This window comes from Leptinotarsa decemlineata, unplaced genomic scaffold, assembly GCF_025532065.1.
Source record: "Leptinotarsa decemlineata unplaced genomic scaffold, Ldec_3_MD MMD2_tig00000133_RagTag_RagTag, whole genome shotgun sequence".
Lineage (NCBI taxonomy): Eukaryota > Metazoa > Arthropoda > Insecta > Coleoptera > Chrysomelidae > Leptinotarsa > Leptinotarsa decemlineata.
Genome location: NW_027412542.1, coordinates 5,847,183 through 5,862,546, shown reverse-complemented (window position 1 = coordinate 5,862,546; position 15,364 = coordinate 5,847,183). Strand labels below are relative to the sequence as shown.

At 35.6% G+C, this 15,364-nt stretch overlaps 1 long non-coding RNA gene across 1 annotated transcript; it reads right to left on the bottom strand.

The window, feature by feature from the left end:
* Positions 1 to 638: 638 nt before the first annotated feature.
* On the bottom strand, positions 639 to 12,577 carry LOC141481263 (uncharacterized). The gene is made up of 2 exons (XR_012464838.1): positions 11,864 to 12,577; positions 639 to 6,756 (listed from the first exon to the last, which is right to left on the bottom strand). It is a non-coding gene; the product is annotated as an uncharacterized lncRNA (long non-coding RNA).
* Between the last annotated feature and the right edge of the window lie 2,787 nt (positions 12,578 to 15,364).

Below are 15,364 nucleotides of genomic sequence, written 5' to 3'. Positions count from 1 at the left end.
GTTTTCAACCACATATTTGTGTGAGAGGCCATTCTCCACTTTTATATATTTGAAAAATAAATATAGAAATAGGCCTCGTGTGGAAGGTGACCTGCGTTTATAGTTTTCAACTTTCAACCCAGATATAGAATCTCTTGTAAATCGTAAGCACCAGATCCATAAGTAACATTAATTACATAAGTTCCATTCTTTAATTTTTTGTATTTGTTTAGTTTTAAGATTCTGAATTGAAAGTCATTTCTCTTACTGTATGTTATCTTCTATAATATCATCTTTACCATTTTCTTTCAGAGGTGTATTCCTCAATAACGAATTTTCACGATAATAATAATAAAAATATTATTAGTGATAATAATTATTCCACAATGAAGGTGAGTCCCCAGGCGAAAAAGTTTGGAAAACGCTGGTCAAGACACATACAAACCACGAACTGGGTGGAACCCCATTTTAATTTCACAAGCACGACTTCAACCTGACTTTGAAATTCATTAATCACCAAAAAACACCAGATGGCTTTTTCCTTCAGACTAAGCAAGCGATAATAAGAGCAAGAGAAAGCTCATATGAGTAAAAGGGTGATAAGATATACTTTTGCATTATTGAAAAAATGTTGATCAGAAATTTATTGAAAGACTTCAAAGGAGAAACATCATTTTATTATCAAGATATGAAAATTGTTCATTTCTTAAAACTAAATAAAGAATTCCAAAAATAACAATATTGTTTCATATATAACCATTAAATTCCTAAGATTCTTGAATTAACTCGTTTTCAAAGCTTTGTACTGTCGATTATGATTCCGTGCACTGCATAGTAGTGTTTTTTCATGTTGAATCTTCTTGAAGTTGCATGAGAACAGTACTTGCAATGGAACACATTCAACTTCATGCAGTCCAGCGACAAATGTGTTTGGAGTGTTTTTTTATTCTTGAAGAATTTCCCACACGTTACACACGATACTGAAATATAATCATATATTTGAAATACATATTTTTCATCAAAAGAGAAAATTCCATTTTTAAAAATGTATTCTACAAGGAAAGATATACCCAGGAATAAGAATGTGGGGAACAACTCCGTAGGGTTGTCAGGAAATAATGAATAAAAAAGCTGTAAAATAACATATTTCAACATATTCTTAAAAACACATTTTTTTTGAAGTAGGTACTTAATAACTTTTCATGGTGAACTTTTCAGTTTGTTCTTTTTTACGCTACAGTAGATTTTCTATTTATCAAGCTATGTTTATTTTTCAGAATATTTCAGAAAAATTTTTATATTTTCGGCGATCAATGTCGAAGTTCGGCTTTGGAATGTAGGTAAAGCTGTCGGATTCTCATTCATCTTGTACACAACAGATTTCAGTTTTCTATTGAAGCCATAGATAATAATAATAATAATAAGGTGTCTCCGCAGAGATCACCTTACCATTATGTCCATCGACATAATGCGGCCCTAAGAGTTCTATATTACCATCTACTGCACTCTTACGAGATACCGTTGTTGCCCTACGCTCCGGGGGATATTGAATCCGTTATGGGGAACAAGAAGTGCAGAATTTATTGAAACTATTCGTTCCCGACCCTCAGGCTCATACAAGCTAATAAGCCTGATGTAGTCCTTCTCGAACACCAAAGCAAAACGATATTTGTCGTGTAGTTTTCAGCTCCCGGCGAAACAAATATTGTCAGAAAAGAGGAGGAAAAACCGATAAAATATCGAGATTTTCTCTTCGAACTCCGCAGACTCTATACAGATCACTCTGTTAAAATGGTTGTTCTGATTATTGCAGTCCTTGGTGGAATAATGCCCTATATACTCTCGAATTTTAAAATCATACCGGCTTGCCGCACTAAGGCAGAAATCTTAGCTGCACAAATGCAGAAGGCTGTTATTCTTGACTCACTGCGCTTGCTCAGGGCACATGCTTCTCGGGCCCAATGATCACTTACCCCTACGGTGTGGAGAGTGGTCATTGGTTGATAATGCTGGCGAGCCCTCCCGAATATATTGGAGCTTCGGGGGATGGGGCCTGACCAACGCACACTACAGTGAAAAAAAAATAATACCGTGGACTTTTGAGTGTCTACATGACAGAATGGTATTGGATACAGCCTGTAAAGTTGTCAGGAGTTCGGATCTCCTTCTCTGCATGGTCCGTGACCATGAGAGAGCAGGAATTGGAGCAGTTCTCTTCAGGGCAGCTGCCCAAGCAGCTGATGAACTCGGTATTGTTTTCGACACTGATCGAGGTGACCACAACTTTGTCACCGAGTTGGAACCCGTTCAGCAAAAAGGTCATATAAAAGCCGCAGAGATCACCTCACTTCTGCGGAAACACAATGATAAGCCAATGCATGGGGTCTTTTTCAATAACATTGAAGACCTTGGCTTCTCAAAGCGCCTGACGTTCGCTTTCCTCAGGTCGAGTGGGCTGAAGTCGGAAACTGAGGGGTTCATGGCTTGCCAGGATGGTGTCTTCAACACATTAGTCTACCGCAGTCGCGTGATGGGTATAGAGGTTGCTGACACAAGGTGCAGGGCCTGCCGCGAGGCGCCCGAGACTCTGATGCACTTGCTATCAGCATGTTCAGCATATGCGGTCTCGACCTATATCCATCGACATAAAGCGGCCCTAAGAGTGCTTTATTACCATCTGCGGCACTCTTACGGTATTGACGAGACGCCGGTGTTGTCCTACGCTCCGGGGGATATTATATCCGTTGTAGGGAACGAGAAGTGCTGAATGTATTGGAACTATTCGTTTCTCACCCTCAGGCTCATACAAGCTAATAAGCCTGATGTGGTCCTTCTCCACCTTGCCCTACTCTCCGGGGGAATGAGAAGTGCCGAATAGTTTATTGAACCTATTCGTTCCTCACCCTCAGGCTCGTACAAGCCTGATATAGTCCTTCTCGACCACCAGAGCAAGACGATATTTGTCATGGAGTTTTCAGCTCCTGGCGAGATGAATATCGTCAGAAAATAGGAGGAAAAACGGATAAAATATCGAGATTTTCTCTTCGAACTCCGCAGACCACTCTGTCAAGACGGTTGTTCTGATTATTGGAGTCCTTGGTGGAATGATGTCCTCTCTACTCTCGAATCCTAAAATCATACCGGCTTGCCGCACTAAGGCAGAAATCTTAGCCGTACAGATGCAGATAGCTGTCATTCTTGGCTCACTGCGCTTGCTCGGGGCACATGATTCTCGGACTCAATGATCACTTACCCCATGGGAAGTGGTCATTAGTTGATAATGATGGCGCGCCCTCCAGAAATGTATCGTGGCTTTGGGGGATAGGGCCTGACCAACGCACACTACGGTGAAAAAAAAAGATAATAATAATACAAACTTCGACAGATTTGGTCATCGGAACTGTCGGGGAAGAACAAAGTTGCTGCAACAAATATGCTTGCCGTTCCAATCTTACTCTACTCGTTTGGAGTAGTGAAGTGGACTCGGGAGGAGCTGTATCAACTCGACGTAAAGATCCGAAAAATGATGCATCTCTATAGGAGTTTGCATCCCAAATCGTCCGTCCCACGGTTGTACTTCCCCCGACAACAGGGAGGCCGTGGAATTTTGAGTTTGGAGTGTTTACATGACAGAATGGTACTGGATATAGCCTGTAAAGTCGTCAGGAGTTCGGATTCCCTTCTCTGCATGGTCCGTGACCATGTATAGTATTCAGTAATTAGTCTCAAATCATTGCCTATACACAGCGTTCCAACAAAAACTTGACCCCCTCTGTAAATCAGAAACGGACGTGTAATCGAAAATTTGAAAGAACAGATCAATTTTTATTTCTAGGGGGACTAATTATACCCCCTCTATTTTTTTCACTGGTATGGGGGTGGAGTGATAAATCATTTGAAAGGTATTTGGTCCCTCTATTACTTCTGTACTTTTTTCGAAATGAGTTTATTCGTTATTGAGAAATTAAATTTTGAATGTTTCATTTAGGAAAAAGCAGAAAATTCGCTGTCGCCCATTTTATCGAGGAGATCAACAAAATTATTATCAATGGCAACACAATCAACGGATAAAGTGTTCAAAATGACCTCCATCTAGTTCCATACAATAATACAGTCTGCTTTTGAAAGCGTAACTCACATTATTGAAGATGTCTGCAGTCAGAAATCGCCATTCCTGAACAATTCTCTGTCGCAGGTCTAGATTTCTAGAATTTGTTTAGTTAGTAGTAAACGATTTGAAATGGATGACACTGTTAGTTTTGTTGAATCTAGTTGTCGCAGAACAAGAAGTAAGTAGTTGGCTACTGTCACTTCTTCACGAATTATTATTCAGTCATCCTTGTTCACTGTGTTCCAACATGGTTTATTCTACTGAAGAAAGAATATAAATTGTCGCAATCTATTATCGAAATAATGAATTTGCTAAAGCTGCTGCAAGAATTTATAATACGAATCATCCAGACCACAACGTGAACCAGCAACTCGTTAAACACAAGACTTTTATAATCTGAAACATCGAAGAAAGGTTGGGAAAGGTTATTTGAGTACATTCACAAGAGATATTTGACTGGATTATCTCACTTGATTTTACCAAGAGCAGTATATGTCAAAAATACGCATTTCTATTAAAAAAAACGAATATTTTAGGAGAGAACACTTTTTTCGGACCTTTTTGGTTTTCTACATTTCCATCATTTCTACTGTACAGAACTACCACAACACTGACTCTGGATCCCTAATCAGACGCACGATTTTTTGTGAGTAGAATCCAGTAAATTCATGATATGCTTGGGAGCTCATCACAATGTATATGAAAAGATTTCAATGTTACTCGCTAACAATGTAACTTTCAATAGGTGGAAGAATTTATGAAATGTACTGAGTACTTTTTGAGTTTATCCATAAAGAACACATTTTTTTATTTTATATTATTAGTCAAGAAAATTATTTAGATTGATTTAGAAATGACTTGGCACAACCAAGTAGCTGGACTATAACTAAACTATATATAACTATATATACTATAACTATAAATTTGCACTCTATAACTAAGAAGTTATACAGTGCAGAAGGTCAGATCAGACCTTCTTCAAAATATTTCTAACGTATATGAATCTTCGCCCCTACTACTAGGTTCCTAGATTCTATCCTGAAAAAAGCTATAGACTTGATAGAAAGGCCATATATCATAAGCCTAAAAAATGTAAATTGCTGCAAAATACAACTGAGGCGTTTTCTGACGCTCATGTATGCTGGCGTTGAGACGATGACGTCACATCAACTATGATTTGAAACATATCCATGATGATTCAAAACTAGCGTGAGGTTGGTTATGAAACGAAATTTGACGTTACGTTAGATCAATTATGTATGTATATTATTCCTTATGTATGATATATAATATTCTATATAGTATATTATTTATATAATTTCTCCACGCACCCTTAACAGTATAAATTTTCTGCATTCGATAATATGCTTCACAGACTATTGAGTCTTCCACTGTCTGAGAGTAATTTCCAGAGAGAGCTGAATTTGATCAAACAAACGTTGATCAAATGATAACGTTAGTTATAGAACATTGTCATATTTGGGTGAACCAGTAATAACATTGAAAAAAGAATGCGTAAACGTAGCTTACAGAACGAATAATAGTCTAAATAAATATATTAAAAATAATAAAAACAAAACTTCGATGTCGGATAGATCAGGAGTATGTATATAAGCTGACTTGTGGATCTTGCCCAAACCTGTATATTGGCCAAACAGGGAGAACATTTTCCCAAAGAATTAAAGAGCACAGAAGTAGTTTTGTACACAGAAAGACCAATTCCACATTTGCAAACCACCTTTTAACAAAAGGACACGAGTTCAATCTTGAATACGATGTGTATTATTTAGACACATCCAAAGAAACCATTGTATAGGGAAACACGTGTTGCATTTTTTAAAATCGTTTAGTGAAAATCTCACAAAAAAGTGTTTTTCGAATAGGTTTGTTATGGATTTTCATCAAGTACCGGCCAATTCCATCATATTGCTTCATATATAACTGGTATGTTACAAATATTTTTGAGATTACTTGTTACGACTGTTTTCGGGTAATAACCCATTATCTAATATAATAAAATGGATTTTTGTTGGTTGGTTGGTTGGTAAGTGATAAACTTCTATATCGCTCAACCGATCGTGATGAAACTTGACATGTATAAGTAATTTTTCATAGAGAAGGTTTTTAGGCTATCAATTTTTATGTAACTCGCCACTAGATGGCACTATAGAACAATTTTTTTTAAAGCACTGTTCTATAACGCTGCGCAGGCCTAAGTTCGTTGATTCTGATTCTGTCAAAACATTGGAACAGCAGCGATACAGCAACATAGTACTAGTCAAGTATAAAACTAAAATATTTTACAAACCATTAATTTTACTCAAGACGCTTTTCTCAAGCATTCATATTAGGTTCAATTCAACTCAATCGTACCTACTAGAAATAATAACTTTTTATTTTATAAAATATATAAAAATGTAAAATATCATTTGCATCATATATAACTTATATGTTCTAAATATTTTTGAGGTCACTTGTTTTAATTTTACCACTGCTGATTTCAAGTCCGTGTACTTTAGAGTAGTGTCTTTTCATGTTAAATTTTCTTGAAGTTGTGTGAGAACACTTCTTGCATCGGAATACATGTATCTTCTGGCAATCCATAGAGACATGCGATATAAGTGTTTTTTTATTCTTGAAGAATTTTCCACATGTTGTACACGATACTGAAATATAATCACAAATTGAAAAATTACAATTCATGCATTCATGATCAGGGGAGTCTCAGCGTTGATCGTGAAATTATTCCATAACAAAATTTACAGGAATAGGAGTGTGCGGAACTAATGAGCTGTCTGGGTTCGCAGAGGTGTGAAATAAATTTATAATAAAGCTTTACAACAACCAACTCTGAAATTTTTGGCGGTCAATATTCAAGCTAGGCTTTTTAATGTGTTTGACGCCCTTGAATCAATAAACTGGATTTGAGTTTTCTGTTGATCGGATAGTAACATAATTGATGCACTGACAAAAACGCTACAGAAGTTAACTGAAATAAAATATGTTCAAATTATTGTTATCCGACATAGACAGCTGCCGGACTGATTCATGGCCGGTGAAAAGTCCCTCCCGCAAGATGTGCAGTAGATGTGCAGAAAACTGTTATCAGTTTGTTAGACTATTCGAGCCATAAACATCCAAATTCAGTTAGTGATGGAGTTTATAAGTGAATTGCATAAACATATTTTGAATAGTCAAACTCGTGAAGTTGTTTCTAGTATATTTAAATATATGGAGAAAGAAAAGACGTCGGGAGTATTCAATATTCCATCAGATAAGTTGTACGAAAGAGTGATTGCTGCAACAGGTGTTGCAACAGGTGTTGCAGCAATCACAGAAAAAAGTATTCGAAAAATTGTGACAGAACAGAGGGATACAGAACGAAGTGAAAGTTCTTTTTTCAAATCGCCAACTGAAACGAAAAATAGGAAAAAGCCTAAAACCGATTCAGACAACGCAAATGAAATTGTGTTACGTAGAATTATTATAAATAGTTATACCACTAACAAAATTGTCCCTACAAGAACGAATTAAAAAATTCAAAGAAACTGGATACACAGGAGAAGGAGATTATCTTCCTAAAGTAATAAAATCAATGGGATTCTAATAGGAAATATTAGTCGAGAGACATGATATTCGTCAATTGAGAAAAGTTTTTTACGTGCCATGAAATCGTACAGACGATTGAACAAAACGATTGTATATATGGATGAAACATACATTCATGCTTCGCATACCGTTGCTACTTGTTGGAACGACAATTATAATAAAGGACTAGCTAGGCCCATTTCAAAAAGACAACGAATAATTATTGTTCATGCTGGCAGAGAGAAGGGCTTCATTTCCAATGCTCGACTGATTTTTTAATCAAATTCAAATACCGGAGACTATCATCAAAAAATCAATTTTACCAATTATAAGAAATGGTTTGTGGAAAATCAATTCCTAACCTAACTCCAAATTCAGTCGTGGTTATTGACAATGCGCCTTATCACAATGTTCAGAAAAAAAAGCGACTTCTAACAGTAGAAAACAAGATATGATAGAATGGTTAAGGTCTAAAATTATTTATTTTGACACAAATATCTTAAAATCTGATTTGTACAACCTTATTCAGCTCCATGAGCCAAACTTTGAAACGTTAGAGATAGATGAAATTTCAACTCAACATGGCCATAGTGTCGTCTTACGATTACGTCCCTACCACCCAGATTTGAATTTCATCGAATTAGTATTGGCATCACTGAAGCAATACGTACGACAAAAATAATATTTTTTATTCTCAGAATATTAAACTATTCTTAGAATATCACAATTATCCAAATTTGCCTTTACATAAACTGCTTTTTATATATCTAAAAGAACCCAAATGGCATTGTAATATCACGTAAAATTGCAAACAATTTCTTTTTTCCTAATACTCCTACTTTCTTTGTCATACACCAACCCAAACTTTACGCAGATAAGATTTCTTCCACCGGCCATGACTCAGTCCGGAAAATTCCTACATTTTTTGTATCAGGATGAAGTAATAGAAAGCCAAATACTTTCTTTCCCAAAAACTATTTTTTTTATTCTAAACATAGAATTATAATTTTCTTTGAAACTACGAAAGTAATGACTTCAAATATACAAAATAAATAAATGCTGAAACTTTCATACACATCTTCATAGATCTTTATTTGAAAGTGATTGACAATGTTTCATGGTGAATTTCATTAGTTTGGACTTCCATTGTCTAATATGATTCCACAATGATTCGAGATCTATGAAAGAACAAATGAAATTGGAATTAATAGCTGAAATATCAATTATATTGAGCAATGAAACCTGATATAAAAACACAATACGACGAATAAAATTAATCAGATACGAAATAAAAATGACTGCAGTGTAGAAAGAAATAAAAAAATAAAAATAAGCAAAAATTAAAAATAAATCAAAAAAGATTTCAAACCAAGTTAGTTCACAATGTTTCGATTATTAGTATCCACAGCCGTCTTCCACTGATGGAATAAATTTCAGAATGTGTATGTGTATGTACTGCAGACCAGCTAAAACAAATTGTTATCACTTTCTATACAACCCAACCGTGGGTTGGGCTACCTATCGGGCGCTTCTCCAGGTGGCGGATAGGGGAACGGCCAAGGGACTGGAGGCCCTGTCCGGGAAGCCAATGTGGCCTTACGGACAGGGTCGCCGGACTCCTAGCCAATGCCAGAAATAAGTAGAGTGAGGGGAACTAAAACTCCCCAAAAGCCATTGCAAAACATGCCACCGTGGACCAGCCTACCCAAGCTAAGGTGTAAGGAATCGTGCCGACAGCTGAATGACCGCAGGGTGATAGGCGGTTACGAACGATACCCTTGGGGAACTGGGCGAAACCTCATTGTAACCAGCCTACCTCTGGTAATGCGGAGCTCTGCCAGAGGTGACCAACTCTTCCCTTGCTACTCGTGGGAACGCATATGAATGAAACACACACAAAAGCAGAAACAACAAAAACAAAAACCAATCCCGAGGCTGGACAGAAGTGCTCACTTCAATCTAAGGCGGTGACTGAAGATGAACAGAAATGTCCACCCCAATCTACCGCTTGAAATGAGGCTGGACATAGCAGATCACCTGGTGATGTAATCTAAAGGCCAAGGCGTAAGCGCATTTGCGGTGCACAGGCCAAAAGGAGGAAGAGAGCGAAGGAGGCAGGAGTGGCAGCAACTATAAGTGCACCCCCTCCTCTCCCACTCCACCCCCAACAGCAAGGGCACTTCCTGCGGGCGCCAAGAGCTCCACCTTGAATGAAGGCATGGAACCGGCTGCCCCTGCAGGAAAGCTTCCTCAGTTGTGCACCTCCACGGAAGGAACCCCAAGAAGGTTGATGAAACCGTTCAATGACAGTAATGTCGCTGCACCTTCCAAAACCTTTGCGGAGGCCACCGTAAGGTTGCCAAAGAGAGTGTGTGTTCGGCGAGTCTTGGCCTACACCTGTCAATATAAAGGAGATGTCTCCTAGTGACCTGTCCACTTTCCTGGGATGGACGATGACCTAGGAGGACAACTTCTCGGAGAATGTACAATGGGTCATATGTAGCCTAAGTGCTGTGGGTCTACACTCACACTCCCTACTCTACAGATACAGATATACATAGAACATAGCTGTTTTAGTCATATGTCTTGAATAATAAGACACCGCACAACCAACACTAAGAATGCATCATACGTAGAAAAAAATATGAAAAACGTTATATATCCTAATCAGTTCTCCAGTATTTGGAATACAACGATCACAAAACTAGTATTGGAGTTTTCGATGATTCTGAAGGTATCAGCTGTTTGTAAAACAATCATTTTCATTTCATCGCATTTCGCTATATGTGCACGGTTTTGAGAACTTTCACAAAAATAATCAACATTTCTTTTGTATTTTTAACCGGAAAAAAACTGATTCACTTCTCTTTATAATTATTTTTTCAAAGTTTCAATTTCTGGTGAATCTGAAAACTTTCATTGTAACCTGCCACAGAGCATTTAGCTCAACAGAAAAATCAATTTGTAACTTTATTTTCTTCACTATCAATTTCTCAAAAACGAATATATTTCATTTGTGACTCACAAGAATTTGAAAAACGAAGTTAGGATACGCGCCAAAATGAATTTTTTGAAATAACCAAGATTTCCTATGGTTTTTTATCACCAGACCATAGTGCATAGTGCATGGTGCATAACGTGTGATGATTCAACCTGTTGAATTGAAATAGGTGAAATGATAATTGAAGATTTACTTTTGTTCATGTCCTTAATGAAACTGGCGTTGGAAAGACTGTTGCGGTTTGGATGTACAGAAGAAGTGTTATGTCGAAATAATTTGTACTGATTATCAAACACCATGAATATAGGATACAGAAAATAACTTTTGTTCGATTTCTACTAAGTTTTTTAATTGTTATGACCGGTTTCGGTTTTGTCAAATCATTTTCAAGTGAACTGGTCTAACAAACCGAAACCGGTCGTAATAATTGAAAAACTGTGTGGAAAAGAAAAAAACATCAACAGTGACTATTACATAGCGTTATTGAAGCGTTTGAAGGACGATGTCACAGAAAAGCTGCTCTATTTGACGAAAAAATGTTTTTTGTATCAAGATAATGCACCGTGTAACAAATCAGTGAAAACGATGGCAAAATTGCATGAATTGGGTTTCAAATGGGCTTGTTTCATTATTTTTGGTTTATAGTTTACTTGTTAGAAATTTCAAATTGAAAAACAGTGCACTTTGTTTCATCTCTCTAAGTATCGTAGTTTTCCCGTAATTAATTATTGAAAATCGAATGTGGTAGGGTGATGACGTCACACCCCTATTCCCGCTTCTTGTTCAATTGACCAATACGAACAATACAAATAATCAACATTGCCAAATCGTAAAATTTACGAAGCTTATAATTATCAATTCAATTATGGAAGTGTATATGTAGCCGTTAACGTTTCAATTAATGAAAAATTCTCTACAAGGAATAAAATGTACACAAAAGATCATGTTTGCAAATAAGTTCTATATCTAAAATCAGTACACAAAGTCGACAGATCACAAAATATTTACCTAAACTATGATTTTATGCATGATTGCATGATTTTATTAATTAATATAGAGTTATGAAAATCAAAAAATAAAGCAAACTGAATTAAAGAATCATTTCAAATATTCAATTTATTTTACAATCCTCAATCTGTACAACTGCAATTGATTATAAAAAAAAACGATTATTACATACATACCTCTTTCTAATATATTTACTAAATTCAAGCGTTATAGGCTCGCTTGGGTAATCTGTTGAATGTTCCAAAACTTGAGAGGTAGGTTGGATGAGGTCCAGTATAGACAGAATTGATCAAAAGCTTCCGATTTAATAATACCAATAATCATGTGATAAAATTCAATTAATTTTGTTTCGTACTTTCAGAAACAGAATTAACCCCATATAATACTTTCTGTGGAGAATACTTGAAGTTGAAATAAAAAACTCTGTCATCAAATTCAATATTTTCGTTCCCTTTCATTTATAGTCACTTTTTAAATGTTTTCTATAAAGTATTGGAAGAGTAGAAGGATTGTAGTCCTTTCTTTTCACTACTTTCACCCATTTTTTTTCTCATCCTTTTATCCTTTAGGAACCTAAACTCATTATATGAAATAACTCACTTATAAACCAATTTGCTTTCTGTTTTCTTGTGTCTTTCCGCACAATTAAAATCAGCACAAGAATGCAGCATATTATTATTCAAATATATCTCTAAAACATTTTCAAAACATACACAAACTAAACTTAATGAAAAAACGAATTGTTCCTACGCGAGCTGTCAGCTAAGAAAAAGTTGAAACACAATGTTGCAAAAACAAGCAGAATGGATCCGATATGACATACATTTTCAATGCCGAATAAACCAATAAATTGTGATATGGGTACTCCATTTTCCTGAGAAAATGAACGATCAATTAAAATTTCATTCATTTCTTTGATAATAAAGCCAGCAAACAAATAAATATACAATAATAAGATGCTGGAATCCACGAATTAAGCATAAAAAAGGACAATAATATCTGCTTTGATAACTGATATAGTACAAGTTATATCAAAATATAATTCTAAATAGAATTGAACGAGCTGTATTTTCAAATGGTTTTCGAACGCTCAGGAATCCTATAAAAATAAATCAATTATGCATTCATGCCACCCACCAAAAAATAAGAAATTCGATGTTACTGGTATATTAGCCATATTGTCATACAGTCAGTCAGCGCCCTCAGTAGTGTATGCGACAATGTGATCTTTCGAATGTCAATGGTTTCCACAAACTTCGTATTTTTGTTAAAATAACTCCCGACAACTCACCAAGAGTCGATTTTGAAATGATCGATGAATTTTACTTGAAAAATTTGCAATACTTTAGTACCGAAATGAATAATGAAAAATTGAAATAGTAGGTGGTATATTTATGTATTTATGTATGTATTTTTATATGACATTCATTTCAGACATTGTCTTTTATCGAAGGATGGAAAGTTTTGATTTAATTTTTATTTTATCTCGGCCAAGGAGCAGTTTGGTGACTGAAAAGAGAAGCAAAAGTATGTACAGTGAAATGTAGAATTACTCCAGAACATATCAATCTAAAAATAACCTGAAAAATATTTTTCGGAATGTAAAATAATGACGCAGAATATGCAGCAAAATAGGTACCCGCCGAGACCTACCGTTTACAAAAAAACGTTCTGTAATTATATAATTGTAACAGTTGTATTCACACCGAGTTGACAACAATAACAACAAAAATTGGCGTCTCTTAAATTGGATCATCAGATCTGTGATTGAATATTAAAAACCAATACACTTGGCAACTCCGCTCTAGACACGAACAATTTTATTGGTCAACAGACACGCGGCCAATTTAAATTCTTGCTTTTCGAATTATTCTTTTTTCTGCAAATATAAAGAGATTTTGGGACCGATTAGGCTTGATAAGTATAATATACCCCTAACTCGATCCGTCCATAAGCAAACCAGTATCATTTTCCGTAGCATGAAACAAGCCCATTGCATCAGCATCTATCGTTTTCTCCCAGCAACTTTTTTCTGTTCTCGGACCTCAAATTAATGCTCGCTGCAGCAGAAATATAGCGCTGATGAAGAAGTTATTGTCGAAGTTGTGGCCTATTTTGAGGCTACAAATAAATTGTACTATACAAATGGTTTCGACAAATTCTATGACAGCTATAAACGTTGTATCACTCGCTAAGGCAACCATATTGAATAATAAAATCAAATGTGATATTTGACATATCGCACCAGAAACAAAATAGATAATAGTTTCCCGTTTTTTAATTCATGAGAAGCTTGTACTCACCTTTACTTTATAATGGAAGAATCGGTTCGAAACTTACTTCAAAATTGGTACCTACTGTGTCCTAGAGCTGTAGTTCATCTTTTGGGATTTTTTTCGTCACTAGATAATAATGAAAAAAAAAATCAAATCAAAGCGTATTCATTCATATCGTTTATTTATATTATCTACTTACGGATGATTCAAATAGAATCAGCTATCAAACAGTTTGGTATCGAAATTTTCTATTTCTAAGGAGCAGCACATGACTTATTTAAAAAAAAAACTTGAAAAATAATAAACATCAGTTTGTAGAAAATTGTGGAAGCCATTGAACTTAGATGTCAATAAAAATATTCCCTATTACCAAATTGGAAGGCTTTTTTACGAACTTTGAATACTCTAAAATTGTATACATATAGAAAACATTAATTGAACATAATGAAAAATCAACTGACGGAGAGATATGAAGTAATTTTCAAGACATTCAACCCTTCACTGTAAATTTCTATATGTCAATACAATTATTTCGACGTATGATTAAGGATTACAATAAAGTTCATCAAACATCTCGATGAATTGTTCGAAATAGTGGGGATGAATCCTGCTCACATGTTTTTTCATATCGTATTTGATCTTACTCTTCGAATTACAGTAAGGGCATTTAAATTTCTTCTCTTTTCCGCAAACGTATTTGGTGTGAGTGTATAAACTTCCTTTATTACTCAAGACTTTGTAGCACGTTGGACACCTTCCACCTCCTCTAGGTATTTCTGTAATAATTGTAACAATCAGAACACTGAGGAACATGATATTAGAATCGAGAAAACAATTAGATAATGGGAAATTAACGATGAATAAGAATGAGGAATTAGTCAAAAATTGAAATACCTACGCTACTAAGTAGAATAGAAGAATATGTAAATTTCATTCTCACTAAGAACTGTGAAAATAGTTCATTATTACTTTTCCTTCTGATGTGTCAGTCAGGCATATCAGGAGAATGAGTAAAATCAGTAATGAATAACCTTTCTTCACACCTTGCGGTGAATAGCCATAGTTAAAATCATGATTCCTGGCAAACGTAAGAAGCTTCCTGGCAAACGTAAGAAGCCAAAGTTGGGTACCTTTTGAATATTTCTAGTCAATTTAATGACATGAATGAAAACAAAAGTGTTTTCATTCATTTCATCAAAGTGATCATGAATTACCACAAAATAAATAAGTCATCAATGACACATATTTCTAATCAAGATTTCTGCTATAGCGCGGCCATCTTGTACGGCCCTGATTAGGAAGGTTGTTCCTATCCCACAAAGAACTTCGATAATTAATATTATCAACAGCCATGTTGTCTTGAAGTTAGAATGGTACCTAAATATCAATACTCAAGTATTT